Source organism: Dermacentor albipictus, chromosome 3 (genome assembly GCF_038994185.2).
Source record: "Dermacentor albipictus isolate Rhodes 1998 colony chromosome 3, USDA_Dalb.pri_finalv2, whole genome shotgun sequence".
Taxonomy (NCBI): Eukaryota; Metazoa; Arthropoda; class Arachnida; order Ixodida; family Ixodidae; genus Dermacentor; species Dermacentor albipictus.
The window spans coordinates 91,869,403-91,888,636 of record NC_091823.1 but is presented as its reverse complement, the minus strand read 5'-3'; the positions used below and the strand labels follow the sequence as shown (position 1 = coordinate 91,888,636).

At 44.6% G+C, this 19,234-nt stretch overlaps 1 long non-coding RNA gene across 1 annotated transcript; it reads left to right on the top strand.

Annotated features, from left to right (window-relative positions):
- Positions 1 to 433: 433 nt before the first annotated feature.
- LOC139057474 (uncharacterized) lies at positions 434 to 17,667 on the top strand. Its single transcript, XR_011512813.1, has 5 exons — positions 434 to 3,170; positions 4,081 to 4,186; positions 5,602 to 5,719; positions 8,108 to 8,220; positions 17,544 to 17,667. It is a non-coding gene; the product is annotated as an uncharacterized lncRNA (long non-coding RNA).
- Positions 17,668 to 19,234: the final 1,567 nt, after the last annotated feature.

Sequence of the window (19,234 nt, the reverse complement as noted above, 5' to 3'; positions counted from 1 at the left end):
TTGAACGAACTCGCAGAGAAAACGGGCGAGATCTGTGTGATGCGCTACGCAGACATTTACGAAGTGCACGAGATTTATGCGATGTGCGATATGAATGCATAGAGCTTGAGTGACATGTGTGCGATGAGTTGTGTAGACCTGACGAGATTATGTATGACGTGTGTGAGGTGGCATGTGATGTGTACGCACTGTAGTCGTATGAGCAACTTGATCTTTGAAGATGACTGAATTGTATAAAAAGTGTGTGCACTTAAGTCGTAGTGCATACAAAAGCTCATTAATGACAGTCAGATTTATGAGCTGTTCGTAGTAAATGCAAGAGTGTGATCAATGTGCTGTATGATCACATTGAATCATTCTGACGCATATATACCAGCATAAACTACAGAGGAAATAAGACGTTCAGAGCTCAACTTCTGGAATTTCATCCCCATCAAAGCTGGTGTCGGTACTTTTGATGCAATGATTTTCACTTGGGGACATATTCTCGGATGAACACTTATGGCGATACTACTGCCTTTGCATGACGCATTCCTCGACCAGCCAGTAAGCACTGGATAGCACAATGATATTGTCAAAAGCTATCAGCAGAGTTTGAATCCCTAGTACAGAGAGTAGATCTGCCTAAGATTTTATTGCAATATAGGAGTCAGGTACCATAAAAGTTTCATAATAAAATGTTACATGTTTGTTTGTGCACGCAATAAAATAATCTGGCAATGTGATTATAGCACTTTGGAGATGCTTCAAACAAGGACGAGTTGGCAAAGTTTATTGCAAGCAGTTTGATCAGTGATAAATTATGTATGCACTTTGTCACATCCTAATAATATTGCTTGCATCAGATATATCAGTCAGAGGTAGTATAAGGGCGAACTTGAACCTGCATATTTTCCAAATAGCCAAGTGCGTCAATCACAATAGTGTCAAATACTAATCTGCTAAGAGCATGTTAGTGCCTGTTTATGTCCAATTGTAGAAGGCAAGCGTGCGATTGGCCATGCATGCCCACATATAAAAATAAAAAGCAGAACCACAAGACAGTATAAATAGGTTGGTGAACAGATAGCCAAAATAGCAGTCAAAATCCATCGCACTTTGTCACAAATAAATTAAAAATATTGTAATTAAATAACAATCTCTAAAAATGTCATGTGATCAATTGTGGTAATGATCACAGTTACTGCTGTGAAAAATTATTTGCACTAAGTGTTTCACAACTTGCTGAGAGGGCTTGACCTAGTAAAAAATCCTCATATGTGCACAGCAGTGGCAAAAAACGAGATGAGCGTCGCATCTTGGTGACCATTATCTCCCTACATACTACACAAAACTGAATTTGAAATTAAAGGAGAAATAACAAAGCAGTTCGTGTGCCAATGATGGTTAAGCGCACTGCAATGCCTTGCCATGCGTTGAAAGCTGACCTCCAAGCAACCAAAATGTAAGTGACCCTACATTGAAGCAGCGTCTCTAAATGACGAACGTGTATCGCATCCTGGCATTCGCAGACGCAGTCACCAAATGAAAAACACCTTTGCAAATCGCAATAACGACGAATGTCACACGCGTGCGCACACAGACAGAATGCGAGCAGTTTCCGAAAGCACTCGCGAAAGACTGTACGGACGTTCCTACGCGTTCCACGCATATCAGAAGCGCGCGCGCGCGCGCACACACATACACACATACACACACGCACGCACAAAAGGCGAGCAGTTTCCGGAAGCACTCGACAAAGACGGCACGGACGTTTTTACAAAAAAGCAAATCCCACCGGCGTGGCACCATTTCCCGATGCACAAACAGCACCACTCATTAACAGTACACATCCGTAGAACGGCGCACAAGCCGGAACAAAGCGCACACCACTCGACGCCAAATCCGTCGTCGATTACGCCGCTGAGAAACGAACACCTTCTAACATTCACAAACCAAACGACGATGTGCTGCGAACTTCAAACAGATTTTACGGCCCTGTCCGGTTGATAGGGCTGCTCCACAGGCTGTCCTCACTGTTGAAAGCAATGTCAGCAAAGTTGTTGAAAAAGGCCGCCTAAAACACGCAAAAACATGGAAATAATACGCCTCTACTACCCACGCTACTCATGCGATCACAGTTACCGGAACCACAGACGGCGAAGTAAACAAACGACGTCATTTCCCTTCATTTCGGACCGAAGTAGTTTCTCAGTTGCGCGAGTCTTCCTTTCGAGCAGGGCGCGACTTGTTCCGGGGACTGTGAGGGCGCTGCGGTCGAGCTCTGCACCAAGTGAGCGGCGCTGCTCTGCTGACATGTGCACGTTACTTGCGGGTGTTTGCGCTTCTTGTGCTGTAGCCGATTTTATTTTCTCATTGCGTGTGCCTTGTAACTGTCCTCGGGCACGTGGCTGGCGGTCGAGGTCTTTTGCGTCCGGTCCAAGTTTTGCGCTCATGGAGACGCCAGTACCGGCGACGTGTGGGTCACCAAGCGTTAACATTGCGTGTGCACTTTGGTTTGTAGGCCCACCTTTTTTTCCATCTCACTTTCTTCGGACGTGCACTCTCAGGTATGGTGTCTGTAGAATATTATACTTCAGCTTAAACAACAACAGAAAGAAATAACGGCTGCTTTATTCAGCGAGCACCATGTAAATGCCGAGTGCCGCGACTAACAACCATAACTGTGCCAGGCTATAGCAGACGACGCTCGGATGCTTGGCGCGGAGGTCGATGGCAGTGCTGCGGTGGCGGGAACGGCAGCGGGCTGCATGGTGCGCATAGCCGAGGAATTGGGATACTTAAAGAGGACTATAGGCCATCGCTCCATAGGCGTTGTTGCGGCGGGCGGCCGATGTGGTGCTGATCGTTTGATCATATTTACGCGGTGCTTAGAGAACATGTGCTCCTTTTTTTTTGTGTGAATTAACGATCACTAAGCCCTGGGGCCTGTGCAACGCTATTAGCTCGCTGTATGTTTCTTGCGGTGCGCCGTTGTTGATTATCGTAGTGCGGTCAATTCGCGCTTCTTTGTCTCGCCGCTCCCGCATCGGGTCACAGTGCACGGAAGAATGTGTTGATAGTTGTGCTGTCGCGTGCTGTAGTTCACCGCAATTCAACACTACGCTGGACGGACTGTTGGTGCAGTCGATGCGGCGTGAACGGACACAAAGGAGCGCTCGCCTCAGACGGTAAGTCCGGCGCCTTGCGCCTTCTTATGGTTCATGTAGTGTACAGTGCTCACGGAATGAAACGCGTCAATTTAGGGCTTAGTAATGCGCATATATTCGTTTTCACCGGCTGTAGTTCGTGTCACATCGACGTAATTTTGGTGCGTACACGTACATCGGAGTCCTCGTCACCTTTGGTCACCAAATTCCTTGCGACATGACATGGTCCTCTCGCGTACTTTGCACGTTTGCAAGGCTTTACTAAATGCTCCGTGTCGCGTTTCATTCCGTGAGCACTGTACCTTGTCATGCGCAGCAGAAGATGATTAGTACAGCTACAAGAACAATAACAGTGATTTCCTAATGTTCGTTCGATATCGGAGTGCACATTTAGCAAAAAGTTTCACGAAAATTACCCCGAGGTTAATGTTCTAAGTGCTTCATCTATTGTTTATTTTCTTTTTGTTATGAAGTATGCTAGCGCCGGGTCATCGCTTCGTCTGAACGGGCAAAAAAATTCAAGCAGGAAATGTCACTGCTTCTATACGTAATTTCTCAGCAAGAAATCGTATAGACAATTCTAGAAGTACGTTGATGTGTTGCGCAAATGTTTTCACAGCTAACGTTAACGCGCGACGGCATCCAAATGATCTGACTCGTGAGAAGATTTTAGCTTGGATGCAAGCTTTGATGCTTATAGGTTGTCGCCAAGGCAACCTGTATTTCTTGTGTTTAGTGTTGTTTGTTTTCGTGCCTTTGACACGTTGAATAACCGCCTGTGATGTAAGAATGAAATATTTAATTTCTCTAAGCGGATGCAGCTTCATGTAGCTGGCTGTACGAGAGCTTTCCCCAATTTGACGCGATGTTGTCAAATCACAAGTTTGCAGTTTCAGCAGTGATTACAATAAACTGAACATTTATTGTTTAGGGATGTCACAATTTCCTGAGACGGAGGCATCTCTGCACCACATAGGCTGCGGCACTATGCAGCTTGAACAGCACGACAAAGCATCTGATCTGCCTGCTTTGACAAGGTACGTACTAAACGGTCACAGCCATTTATGTGTTCTAGGGTCTGTTCGTGTATTTGGCACCTGTCAACTTTTCTGAGTCTCTCATGCAATTTATAAATTCTTGCTATTCTACAATTTTACTAATGTTCCATTAAGTAATGAGAACGAAGTTTTATTAGTGAAGATGTTCTAAAGCTGCTGAGAAATGGGGTGGCATAGGATTGCGAAAATGCACGTAAAAAATAGTCCTGGCGCTTTGCTTTCTTAATTGCTAGCAATGAAAAATCCCTAATAAAATTAGCAAAGGGACACATGCTTTAGGTAAGTTCATTAAGATACGTTCCAGAAGCAGGCTAAGTTTGCAGCAACAAAAGCACTGAGAAAAACTCGCTGATCTAAAAACATGTTAGTTTCTGCTTTTCCAAGTGTGCTGCTTGTGTACAGTGTGTCAAGGTAAATAATGGTTAATAATGTATGCATAGAAAAGTGTGGATGCTGAGAGAAAGCTTTAGGAAAGTGCGTGCTGTCTTTCCAACACAGGATTTCTGTCTAGAATTTTTGTAAAATATGAAGTGCACAGGCTGGCAAACAATGTTCAACACTTTTGCTTTAGATTTTAATGTAGCCAGTTCATTATGTGTCCCTAGTATAGCTTAGCGTCAAGCTTCAAGCTGATCTCTGATGTCACATCAGTTGCAGGATGCAATAACGTGGTATCACATACTGCTTGTTACGCATGTCAGTAAACCTGGTGCAGTTGTCACAGGTGAGAGTATAACTGAAAGCTGCGCATTCTTTGCCCTTCTGCACATGATGTGGGATAGAGTTTGAACTATGCTATAGTGGCACCATCTCCCTCACCTTCTCTTCCTCATTATTCTGTCAACTTGCAATAATATGCACAACTTCTAGAGGCTTGATTATGGTGTTGTCTGCTGAACTTGGCTGATGTGAATTTCAGTAGTTTGGGGTACCCTCAAAGCTATGCTGTACTTTTCATGCATTTTAAAATGGTCAGTTTGACATATGTGATTGGCTGTGGCATTCTGAGAGAAACAAGGCCTCTTGTGAATAATGCATATATGCATTATTAGCATTTTCTAATACTCTTTCAAGAAGCAGCCTACAGGCTGCTCCCCGAAGAAGTGACCACCTTTGCTTACGCTACGTGGCAGTCTGGTCCAGTTTACTTAACCTGTCTGCCATCTATGCACGAAAACGAGGAGAGAAGCGAAAAAAGGGACCTTCGATTTATGTTTTTGCACAGATGGCTCATACATTGCACTTTTCTTATCTCGCATGCTTTGTTAACTCAAAGCTTTCTATGGGCGAATATCATTTCATTCCTATTTATACCTAATAAGAATTACTTAGTTCACAGTGTCACTTTTTATATTATACTTTTGTGAGACTAAGCTCACTTGTTTTAATGCAAGTGTGGCTGGGCCTGCAGAAAGAGTAAGCAGACTACTGTGTTGCTGATCAGTGCTGATCTCCACGTCCGAGCTGGTCCCACAACATCCAGGCACCACTGTGCTTTGCTTCATTGACAAGGTAATATGATATAGACACCTTGCACCTCAGTATCAGTTTTGAGAAATATGCTAAGACACAAGGGTTGGCCTTGGTGATAAATACACTCGTGTTCTTTTTTTTAAGCGTTCTTCTTGCAGTGTTCCTCATGTACATGTTTTCAGAGGATGCTTAAATGCAAACTGCCATGGAACTTGTTTATGCCTTAAAGTAGCACTCTTTCACCAAGAAAAAAGCCTTATTTAATGCACAATTCATAAGAAAGGTGAGGAGGTGACAGGACATAACAGTCTAACAGCCATCCAATTTTACTGCTTGCAGAGCAATATAAAGTGAGAGGTGAAAGGGCAAGAACAGATAAATCCACAATGTATGTTGCTCACACAACTGCGAAAAGAAGCATGGCTACTATGACACTTGTTTTACAATGATAAATAAGCAGTCTTGCTATCTGATAATCCACTGGAGGGCGAGCCAACTCGCAGATTCTCTGTAACACATGTAAGGAAAGGCTCACAAATCTTGCCAGCCCTATGCTCGTAACACATTGCCACAGTTGCATAGTTTTCAAACAAAATAATGCAAGTGAGCTTTGCACCACCAAATGACCTGAGCATTCAGTTGACATGGTTGCAGATCCAGTCATTTATACATTGGCCTGTTTTGTTGACGTGGTGTCTACTGCACGACAGTGGTATTTAATATCCATCAACACCCCTGTGCTCGACGTACTCTTTCTTTCATGCTTTTTTTTCACAGGTAGTGGAAGATTACTTGATTCCAGAACAATTAGGCTTGTTCTGCACATGATAGTGAACTTTCCAGTCTTATATTAAGCATGGAATTGGGTAGGAAGATGTGGTATTTTTTATAGTGCCCTGTTGCATTCAGATTGTGCAGAGGCTTCAAGCTTGTATTGACAAAAATTGGGATGAAGCCATAAGAGGAGAATTGTAAAAGTGTAACGAAAGCCTCCTGATAGATATGCTGAGTTGTGCTGCTGTGGACACTTATTGGTTATCCCTACTGGGTAACGCTGTTAAAGTTATGGATGCTTTGACACTGTAGGGCCTACAAGGTGGCTAGCATTACGGAACACATTAAAACAACTGTAGGGATGCATGTTGTGCTATTGTATCATAATTGGCCCAGAAAGTGACCACCTTTGCTTACACTATGTGGCAATCTGGTCCAGTTTACTTAACCTGACTGCCATCTATGCATGAGGAGGAGAAGGGACTAAAAAATGAAGGGACCTTTGATTAATGTTCTTGTACAGATGGCCCATACATTGCATTTTTCTTATCTTGCAGGCTTTGTTACTTAAAGCTTTCTACGGGCGAATATCAGCATTTCATACCTAATAAGTATTGCTTTGTTCACAGTGTCACTTTCTATATTTACCGTATTTACTCTCATAATGATCGCACTCACGTAATGATCGCAGCCCTGAATTTTGTCGTCCAAATTCGATTTTTTTTATTTCCTGTGTAATGATTGCACCCCTAACTTGCTGCAGCGATATGTCATGTGCCAAGTCTAGCTATTAATGATCGCGCTTACCATCTGTCGAATGCTACGCGAACAACTCTTCAAGATAAACCAAGTGGTCTGCACGCACCAAACATTTTTAAGCAGATGCTCGTTTTCATTCCTTTCATTACTTTCCGCACTTCCATGACAAAAAAGCTACAACCAAAATTGCCTTTATTATGTGTAGGCTTTGTAATGGTTGTGGTCAACAGCAACAAAAAAGATGCCTTTCGATTCTTCTCATCTGCACTCGTGGGCACGCAACAAATCACGAGCGGCAACAATAGCAGCCACGTTTACACTGATACGTTAGAAGTGTACCCTATCCATACGCCGACACTTGTAACACAGCTAAGATATTTGCCCACCCTTAGCACAAACGTGCTGTATTAGGATAGTAGTGAAGACAAATGCCGCAGTTTCTGCAGCATGCCCGCCGTGTCTTTCTATGTCACTGGCAGCTAAGCGTGCCCATCTGTTTCTGCCCCCTCATAGTGGACATGGCGACGTTATTGCCACAAACTTACCGATATTAACGACATTATTCATTACTGATATGGAAGAAACTTTCAATGCAAGTAATGTACTCGAGAGAAAAAAAATCGCGTTTGGCGCATTTGGTGTTTTCAGCTTGCTATGCTGGCCGCCACTTTTGTTTCGGTGTCCCGCACTACATACAGTGGCAGCCACTTATTTCTTGACCTATTGCCATCCCGCAGCAAACGCGGGATGAAAAAAATTCTTTTTGCGGGAAATTTAACCGGCATAATGATCACACACCTGAATTTGTGACCATTTTTTTTTTACAAGAAAATGCGATCATTATGCGAGTAAATACAGTACTTTGTGGCACCAAGCTCACTTGTTTTATTGCAGGTGTGGCTGGGCCTGCAGAAAAGCTGTAAGGAGACTGCAGTGTTGCTGATCAGTGCTGATCTCCACGTCCGAGCTGGTCCCACAACATCCAGGCACCACTGTGCTTTCACAAGGTAATATGTTGTGGACACCTTGCACCTCAGTACCAATTTTGAGTTTGACTTGATAAATATTTAAGAAGACACAAGGTTTGGCCTTGGGGATAAATACACTCGTGTTCTTTTTTTTGAAGTGCTCTTTCTGCAGTGTTCCTCATGTACATGTTTTCAGAGGATGGTTACACTCCTTAAATGCAAACTCCCTTGGAGCTTGTTTAGGCCTCAAACTAGAACTGTTTCACCAAGAAAAAATCCTCATTTAATGCACAATTCATAAGGAAGGTAAGGAGGTGACAGGCAGTGTCTAACTATCCAGTTTGACTGCTTGCCCAGCAATATCAAGCGAGAAGCGAAAGGGCAATGCTAACAGATAAATCGGCAATGCATGTTGCTTGCACAACTGCGAATGCGACACATGGCATGGCTACTATGAATGCTGATATGACGATAAAAATATTGTAGTTTTTACATTAGCCGGTAAGCTTATTAATATTTTGCACCAGCAAACAACCAGTTTGGTAGCTGTAGTTGTTGCACTGCTTCAGGAGTAAGATATTCTTTTTAATGAAAATTGAGTAGTGCTGCGGTTAGCGAAGCTATTTCTGCCTGTACAATAAATTAGGCATTTTTAAAGAGGCGGCATATAACAATTGTGTTGCTGTGCCACATAATTAGTAAAGTGAGGGGAGGTTTAAGTAAGCAAAAGAGGAAGATTAACCTTGTCGTACAAACAGATCCTTGTCTCAGCTGTCGTCACTGTGATGCAACGGCTCCCAGATAACTGGGGGGGGGGGGGGGGGGCTAAAATTAGCCTTAAAAAACTGACGCAATAATACAAAAAGCCATTGAAGAGTGTGGTTGCACCTATGTTTGACCAGTGCAGTATCGGGAGCAGGGCCAGACAGCAGCTGAAATGTTATGTAATAGAAGCTGGTCATATTGAGTGCTCTAACATGCTAACAAAAACTGTCATTTAGTTTCTATAGTGGTATTAAAGGTGCATTAATCTTTCCTATAAACAATTCTGCACTGGCATCTATGCAGTGTTTTCCATCTGCATATTCCGCAGTGCGGTAGCAAAAAGCTGTGAAATCTGTGTATTCACTTGCATGAGCTGGTTATGCTTCATGAATACTTTGTTTAGCGCAAAACGACACACACAAGACGACAGGACAAGGCGCTACTCTCAACTGACATAATTTTATTGCGTCACTCCTTTATAGACCGCTCAAACCAGAGGAACATGCGCAGTGAGCACAATGCGGTGAAGCCACCACCAACATCCGATCCAAAGAGCGCACTCATGTGACAGAATCCAAAAAACCAAATTCAGTGCTTTACTAGGTTAAGGAAGGCACACTAATGCACTGTGACTCCAGTGACTTAATGAAAAATGCTTCCGATAACTCTCGGGCGGTGGTGTCACGGCTCTTTTTCAAAATCGTGGTATCACGAAACATGGGTTTGCATTTGCATGTTTTACAATGCTGAGCCAAATGGGAACCTGTGCCTGTTGGTATGGATCGCTCATGTTCTCTAAGGCGCTCGTTAACACAGCGGCCTGGCTGCCCTACATACACTTTGCCACATGACAAGGGAATCTTATAAACGACACTGACGCTGCATTCTACAAACTTCACGTGGTTCTTTTCACAATCAGGTTTTTTACTTGTTTTAGAAATACGGCTGCACGACATTGACAGTTTCTGAGGAGCGGAAAACACTACCGGAATTTGGTATTTAGTGGCGACATTCTTTAGATTGTGAGCCACTCTGTGGCAATACGGCACAACTTCAGGCCTCTTCTTTTGTGTGATGCAGTTACTTTTGTGCCGCTTCCCTTTCAGTTTCTGAAGCAATACCTCCGAGACTGACGTCACCACCACATTTGGGTAACCAGCAGCCTGCAGCCTATTTAACTGTGCAATGAAACTCATGTTCGCAGAGTGATGACAAGATTGCATTAAGGAAGATTCTAAACACATCAAAGCAATGGCGCGTTTCACAGTCTTTGAGTGCGCAGACGCGTAAGGTAAAAGTTCCTTACGTGCGCGTGGCGAGTACATCTGACAGGCGTGGCCTGTTTGTAAGGATAGCTTCAAATCTAAAAACTGGAGTTTACCGTCCCTAGATAGCTCATGTGTGAAAGTTAAACCTTTGCCATTGTCATTGAAAAGTGTTAAAATATCAGCTACCGTCACGGAGCATTCGTTGTTAGTCTGTTTTATCACAACAAGAAAATCGTCAACATATCTAACAATTTGAACCGAGTCATTGTTTAAGGCACTCTTAAGAGCGCGGTCGACAAAAGATAAAAAAATATTACAAAGAGCAGGCGCCACACATGAACCAATACACACACCATTTTTCTGGATAAAAAGGTTATTTTCGAACAGGATAAAAGTTGCACTTAAATAAAATTCAAGAAGGGACATGAAACTTTCCGAAGATAACCCGGTGGCATTGCAAAAATCTACCTCGCCACTTTCTTCGATGCACATCATCACACTGCGAAATAGCTCATCATGCGGTATAGAATCGTAAAGATCTTCGACGTCAACAGAAAAAATGTTGGCTAATGAATGGTTGTCTTCCAGAAAGGAAACAACATCGAAAGAATCCTTTATGCCATAAGGATCGTCAATAGTTAAATGATTAAACTGTTTTTGCAAAAAGCGGCTAACCAAAACCTGCCAACAGTTGTTTTCACTGACTATTGTACGGAAAGGCACATCCAGTTTGTGCGTTTTTGCAGTGAAAAAACCTCTAAAGCAAGTAGCTTACATTGTTTTACATCTTTCACAATCTTGGTGAGGCCTATGACACAGACACACAAATATCAGGGCCCACTGATATTTGTCTCCTGATCCTGCTGTTCTGGTCAGTCACATAGCTTTTGCTGTGTGCCGTGCAAGGATGCTTACGTTCTGCATGAAGAATGGACATGTTCCTCAAGATGTGGCGAGTCTCTTCGGGAACGTCAGGCCTTCCGTCGGTCACGTGCGGCGAATGTGTCGGATTCTTCGTTCTGAAATTTGGGGGCAGGTACGCCTTCTGTACGACTGGTTGAGAGCTGTGTGCTACTCGCGCGATGCACCTATTGTGGCCTAGAAGAAGTTTCGTTTCTACAGACTTCTATTAACTTGGACTACAGAATTCTGGTGGACACAGCTGCTGCTACTCCTCCGGTCCAGACTACCGTGCAGAAAGGAAAAAACGCAACCGGTCACCGCTGGTTTCCAGGTACTCGGTGACGTCAGGCTTCCTGACGAAGTTGCTGCATTGCTAAAGAATGGGCCGAAGTACAGCACGGAACCAAGAATTCCTGCACATGAGCTACTGGCTTTGAACAGGCGCATCGCAAGGAAAGCAGAACTAGAAGACCAGGAGTGGTGCCTCCTCGATAGGGTGTACAACCTTCGTAGGACCGCCACTGGGAGCGCGCCACCTTCGACAGCTGTGATCAAAAGGACAGTATCTTTCTTTAGAGACAATGAACTGCGGCTGTTACTGAGTGACAAAGAGGGCGGGTTTGTGATAGCTCCGTCTGCTGTCTTCGACAAAAAAGCCATTGAGGCTGTCAACAAACACTTCATTCTGGCAAATGAGAAAGCTCAGAAGGTAAAACGCAAAGCCATTTCTTTGTTGGAAAATATAGGCCTCACCAAGATTGTGAAAGATGGTAAACAATGTAAGGTACTTGCTTTAGATGTTTTTTTTTCACTGCAAGAACACACAAACCGGATGTGCCTTTCCGTACAATAGTCAGTGAAAACAACTATTGGCAGGTTTTGGTTAGCCGCTTTTTGCAAAAACAGTTGAAGCATTTAACTATTGATGATCCTTATGGCATAAAGGATTCTTTCGATGTTGTTTCCTTTCTGGAAGACAACCATTCAGTAGCCGACATTTTTTCTGTTGATGTCGAAGATCTTTACTATTCAATACCGCATGATGAGCTATTTCGCAGTGTGATGACGTGCATCGAAGAAAGTGGCGAGGTAGATTTTTGCAATGCCACCGGGTTGTCTTCAGAAGGTTTCATGTCCCTTCTTGAATTTTATTTAAGTGCAACTTTTATCCTGTTCGAAAATAACCTTTTTATCCAGAAAAATGGTGTGTGTATTGGTTCATGTGTGGCGCCTGCTCTTTGTAATATTTTTTTATCTTTTGTCGACCGCACTCTTAAGAGTGCCTTAAACAATGACTCGGTTCAAATTTTTAGATATGTTGACGATTTTCTTGTTGTGATAAAACAGACCAACAACGAATGCTCCGTGACGGTAGCTGATATTTTAACACTTTTCAATGACAATGGCAAAGGTTTAACTTTCACACATGAGCTATCTAGGGACGGTAAACTCCAGTTTTTAGATTTGCAGCTATCCTTACAAACAGGCCACGCCTGTCGGATCTACTCGCCACGCGCACGTAAGGAACTTTTACCTTATGCGTCTGCGCACTCAAAGACTGTGAAACGCGCCATTGCTTTGATGTGTTTAGAATCTTCCTTAATGCAATCTTGTCATCACTCTGCGAACATGAGTTTCATTGCACAGTTAAGGGGGGACGCGGGTCTTGAAATCGCGAAAAATGGTCAAAAATGGCAATTTTCAAAAATTGCGTTTTTGAAGTCCTTAATGTCCCAACTATGCCTCTACAAAATATTATGGCGCAATTCCTACTCGAAGTATAAAATAAACGGTAATTTATAAACGTCGGTGAGCCGAAATTGAACGCCAAGCGCGAAGATTTGCCTCATTTTCAAGCTGCCGTAGCTCCGCGCGACGCGTACCGATCGGCGCCATCTTGGTCTCGTTTGAAAGCTGGTTTCCCGCTCTCCATTCTGGCGCCCCTCGGCACGCTGTAGACCCTCGTGCAGCGGAGGGATTGGCACCCGTTCTCAAGCGGGAAATCGTCGCGAGACAGCCGCTGATTGGGTGAACCGGGCGCCTCCTCGAGGCGCAGCCCTCTGATTGGCCGTGACGTATGCTTCGCCTTCCGCGGCCGCGTTGTCCGACTCCTTCACGTCGTCTGCTTTTGCCTGGACGCACGTCATTTTTCGAGCTCCTCTTTGTTTCCTAGTATTTTTCGTTCTGCCTTTTTCTTTATCGTTCTTCTAGATATTTTGGCTATTGGGTCGCTTCTTTTAACCACGAATTTCTTGCTTTTGCGTGCCTGGTGGCTTTGTTCCGCGTGTCACGATGGCGCGAGACGCGCGCTTGAAAGCAAGCACGCGAAAAGCAGTCGGCAAAAAGAGACGCGCATGGAATAAGAACAGCGCTACATCGTCGAGAACTACAGCTTCGGTGATGCCGCAAGCTGCTGTGCCCTTGGTGGATGCGGCAGGACTGAGCTCGCCAACAACAGCTTCGCCGGTGGACGCGGCTGAACAAACCCCGTCGACGCTAGCTTCGCCTGTGGACGCGGCTGGACAGTGCCGATCAGTGTCAACTTCGTTACCGCAAGTCTGTGCAGTGCCGGTGGATGCGCCTGGACTAAGCCCGTCGAAAATGCCAACTTTTGAGACGCTGCAAGTCGCTTCGGATTCCGTGTCGTCGGAAGCGGCCGAGCCGGCTGACCTAAGCCTAACGTTGACTTCGGCGTTTCCGCACGCCGCTTCGGTGCCGACGGACGCGGCTGAACCGAGCTTGCGTGCTCAACGCTTCGACACGGTGTTTTTCACGGAGGCGGAGTGCGCGGGGCGCGAAAATTACGCAGACAACGTTAAAACTTCATTGGCGAAGCAGTCCGCGACTTCCCGCAAGTTCGAGCTAATGAACGTCGGCACAGCAAGTGAAGATGACGATCGCGGCACAGAGTACATCATCGTTGATCTCTCAGTGCTAAAGAAGATGTTTGTGTCCACAAGCTGCAGCAAGTGTGGGATGACCACTCTCCAACTCGCAAAGTGCAGTGAGAGAGAATACGGCCTAGCAGTGAAGTTGGAGCTCACATGCTCAAATTGCGATTTCGCCGAGCGGCACTTCTCGTCGCCACGAGTGCCCGGGAAATCCAACATCACGCCCTTTGAAGTCAATTTGCGGGCAATGAAGGGAATTCAAAGTATAGGCAAGGGAGCGACTGCCCTAGCAGATTTTTGTGCCACCATGAACCTCTCTCACCGAGGACTTCACCACAAGACTTTCAGGGGGCATATGGACACCATGGTGAAAGCTTGCCAGGCAGTAGCTACTGCTACAGAAGCAGCAAGCGTCAAAGTGGTGAAGGACATGTACAAGAACTTCCTGAATCCACCAGGAAATGTAGATGTCATATTTGATGGCACATGGAAAACACGTGGTCACAATTCAAATATTGCAGTAGGCTGCATCATAGAGCTATACACTGGCCTAGTACTGGACCATGTTGTGCTCTCGAGGTACTGTCGTGGGTGCCAAGGGGCACCTGATCCCAGTGATGATGGGTACGGTGACTGGGCTATGAACCACAAGTGCATGAAAAACATCGACTGCAATGCCGGCCGGATGGAGACTGAAGCAGCTATCATTTTGTTCAACAGGTCTCTGGAAAAAAATGGGTTGCGGTACACAACTATACTTTCTGATGGTGATAGCCGCACCTTTCATGCATTGACCTCAGGAGAAGTGTATGGATATATATCCATTGAAAAGAAAGACTGCTTGAACCATGTCCACAAGCGGATGGGGACGGCTCTTCGCAACTTGGTGGAGAAGAAGAAGGCACAAGGAGAATCTCTTGGCGGAAAGGGCAACCTCACCCAAGATAAGATAAAGAAAATTACAAACTACTATGGGTATGCCTTGCGGAGCCACAGCCACGACGTTGCAGGCATGAAAAAGGCAGTGCATGCCACGCTGTTGCACATGACCTCGACAGATGAAGCCCCAGACCACAGTTGCTGTCCTCAAGGGGTTGATTCGTGGTGTGCCTTCAATCGTGCTTTGGCGAACCAAGTGGAGCCGTCACCACACAAAAACCCTCTGCCAGGCCACGTTCGCACTGCTCTTGAGCCAATCTTTGCAAGGCTGGGCGACGAGGCCCTCTTGGAGCGCTGCAAAGATGGCATGACACAGAACGCCATTGAGTGCCTACACTCTGTCATTTGGAGCCAAAGCTCCAAGAACACGCATGACTCTTTGCTGGCTGTTGAAAGAGCTGTTGCAGAAGCAGTTTCTCGCTTCAACCAAGGAATGGCAGCAACCAGCAGAGCTGTTGCAGCACAGCTTGGTTACAGTCCTGGGAGCTGCCTCATTCGTAGGAGCCTTGAGAAAGATAAGCAGAGGCTGTGCAGGTCTGATAAAAGTCACACCAACGCTGAAAAGGTGAAGAAGAGGATGGCCAAGAAACACAAGCCTGACAGAACCCAGGACTACTGCCCAGGACTTTTGTGAATGTGTGGCAGATTCATAGAAAATAGCAGGTGACTTTTTGAGCTTTTTTTTTTGTCAAAGGCCAACGCAATACAGAAGTTTTCACAATCTTTACATGAACAGATTTCTGTGAGTTTGGTGTTATTGTGTTCAGTAATGACTGGGCTGCATGCTAAAGCATTAAATTTTTCCATGTGATAGGTAAACAAAAGTGGCAGAGTAAGCAAAACTTTGAATGCAATTTTCTCAGCTTTGCTTTTTCGATCAAATGCCTTTGCCTTACGGAACTTTTCATAATGTTTGCATCAACTGATTTTATTGAATTAGGTATCATTTTTTTCAGTGAAACCTCAGCTGCATCCTAAAGCTTTCCATTTTTCATTAAACCAAATAGACTAGCAATTAGGTCAGGTGTAAGCTAATTACTCCTGCATTGTTTTTTTCTTCCTACTTTGATATTCATTCATGACCTATATGATGACTTTTAAAAAATTTCTTTAGCTTTAGGATGTGCAGTAGGTCCTTGGAAATGACAGCTATTCTTTAAAACTAGTTTTTTTAATTAAGAAATTACCATAATGGCCCGTAACAAAAGACCTATGTGGGATAAGTTATTTTGCGATATCTTCATTTCTAAATGAGATATATCAAATCTGAATATATATTTGGAATCAGCATTGAAAGATATATCTGCATGCGAATTTTCAGGAAGATACGTTAAGAAATAAAAAAAAAGTTTTCAAGACCCTCATCCCCCCTTAAATAGGCTGCAGACTGCTGGTTACCCAAGTGTGGTGGTAACATCAGTCTCGGAAGTATTGCTTCAGAAACTGAAAGGGAAGCGGCACAAAAGTAACTGCATCACACAAAAGAAGAGGCCTGAAGTTGTGCCGTATTGCCACAGACTGGCTCACAATCTAAATAATGTCGCCACTAAATACCAAATTCCGGTAGTGTTTTCCGCTCCTCAGAAACTGTCAATGTTGTGCTGCCGTATTTCTAAAATAAGTAAAAAACCTGATTGTGAAAAGAACTATGTGAAGTTTGTAGAATGCAGCGTCGGTGTCGTTTATATAAGATTCCCTTGTCATGTGGCAAAGTGTATGTAGGGCAGTCAGGCCGCTGTGTTAACGAGCGCCTTAGAGAACATAAGCCATACATGATCCATAGCAACAGGCAAAGGTTCCCATTTGGCTCAGCATTGTAAAACGTCCAAATGCAAACCCATGTTTTCTGATACCACGATCTTGAAAAAGAGCCGTGACACCACCGCCCGAGAGTTATCGGAAGCATTTTTCATTAAGTCATTGGAGTCGCAGTGCAGTAGTGTGCTTTCCTTAACTTTGTACAGCGCTGAATTTGGTTTTTTGGATTCTGTCACATGAGTGCGCTCTTTGGATCGGATGTTGTTGGTGGCTGCACCGCATGGTGCTCACTGCGCATGTTCCTTTGGTTCGAGCGGTCTATAAAGGAGTGACGCAATAAAATGCTGTCAGTTCAGAGTAGCGCCTTGTCCTGTCGTCTTTCTTGTGTGTGTCGTTTCGCGCTAAACAAAGTATTCATGGATTCGCACCAACTAGCCCGCCAACGCATTGTGCTGGTTATACTTGTTCATTTAATGTAAAATACTTGTGGAAAAGTATTAGACTATTTCAGTGGTCTTGTATTGCAATTCTGCAGCCATTTCTATTCTTTGTGAAACACGAACATTTAACAGAGACGAGAACAAGACAATGCGAGGACGAGCACTTGCTTTCAACTGCTGTGGTTAATCTTGAAATATCAATTTACGTAGGTAGAAAACTCATGAGCCTCCGTGTTCTCTTTTTCCTGTTTCTCTGTGAGATGTTCACGCTTTACACACAATATCATGCAAGAACCAGCCAACTCAGTTATGCAGTGGAGCTACCTATTGTGCATGTCAGTTCCAATGGCTTGTTGTAATCTAACAGGGCCGGCTGCTTTGTTTACATTTTTGTGCAGATGCATACGAGCACTGTTTCAAAAACGCCGAACACTGTGGATACGGAGGCAAGGAGGCTGAAGGACCTGAACAAGCACCTGGCCACGATGCTTCGGAATACAAAATAAAGATGGTTTGTGTTAATTGTGGGCCCTAAAAAGTGTCCTCTTTGTCTCTGAGCTGGCACATCGGCCGACTCACGTGATCGAAATTAATCGCTGCAATGTTGGCAGAATGTGTTACTGTGTGGAACTTCACCAAAAATATTGCATGAACAAAAGAACTCATTCAACACAAATGCGAACACTTGTAGAATGCAGCTAAACAAGAATGGTGTCATTTTGCATAGCTGAATGAGAACATTTTCATGTAGCATACACAAACGAGAACGATATCGTTTCGCATTGCCGTGCGAGAACTATCTCGTCAAGCACAGCTATGCGAGAATAATCTCGTTTAATATACCCACACGAGAACGATCTCGCTCATTGACGATGTCCACTCGTACACATGTGATGTACGACGTCGTCGAGTCTACGGAGCAATAATAGCGTACAGAAGTTCTCGTGAAATTCTCATACATATTTTTTCAATAGGGATGTGCTGTGCTGTACTCTCACATGCCCTTTCTCGAGCATTGCCACGAACGGACTGGTACCCAGTACCAGGGGCGTAGCCAGGGTGTTGTAGGGAGTTATGGGGATTCAGCGCCTCACCCCCCCCCCCCCCAACTTTCATGCTGTGATACACTTCCGACCAAAACAACCCCACCGCAGCAAATCATTCAGAATTTTCTCTAGAATGTCTTTTTCACAGTCGAAAAGACATTTGAGCGCGAACATTGCAAACTCGGTCTAGGTTTCGCGGCAACGCCCATGCACCGGGAGTCGCATCACGCAAGAAGTCCCACCCAAGCATAAAGTTTCAAGGGCGTTTTGATGGCAAGTGGGCTCGCCGTGGCATCTCGCAGAGGCAGCAGAATCTACGGGGCGCATGGATTTCAGTTTGGAAGCTTTATGGGTATAAAGTCCTCAAACTTTTGATGCGACAGATGCCTTGAGATTTCCAAAGATGTGCTTTTGATTTTCAATTCCGCAACTTTGTGGGTTTAATGTTGGTTTAAACATTTGACGCCAAAGGTGCATCAAGTTTTCTAAGGTCACATCCGAGCATACAACGAGGCAAGCCAAATCAATACACTATAAGACAAGTTGACAAAGCACGCAGCGAGGTCTGATGAGATGAAGCGTTGTGGTGGTTCATTTGATCCATGTCACAGAAAAGAAGATCAACATTTCACCTGAGCGGGAGCATCCGTCCAGACGCTAAAGCCAGCAAAAGTAGCTACATCCTTACATATTTTTCGCATTTGACTTTTATTCTCGTGGGCACATTAGGGCTCTTAAGTTTTCTTGTTCTCGCTACCCGCGGGCGGCCAGAGCCTGCCAGAGCGCAGGGGTTTTTTTCGTGTTGCTCTGATCACCGCGCGGTACACTTCGGTGCGCGTTCGTTTTTATCTGGCCCAATGGATTTTCGCCTGGCACAGATTTTGACGCTTTCTGGATAGCAGACAAGTAAAAGAAACAGTGGTCGCTCGATGGATTGCAACGCGTTCGCTTGAACGCAACCTCTCCGGAAAGCCTTGTCTCGCCGGTGTAGGATGCCGAGCAGTATGCGTATGCTTCTCTGTTGACCAAGCACCTCACGTTTT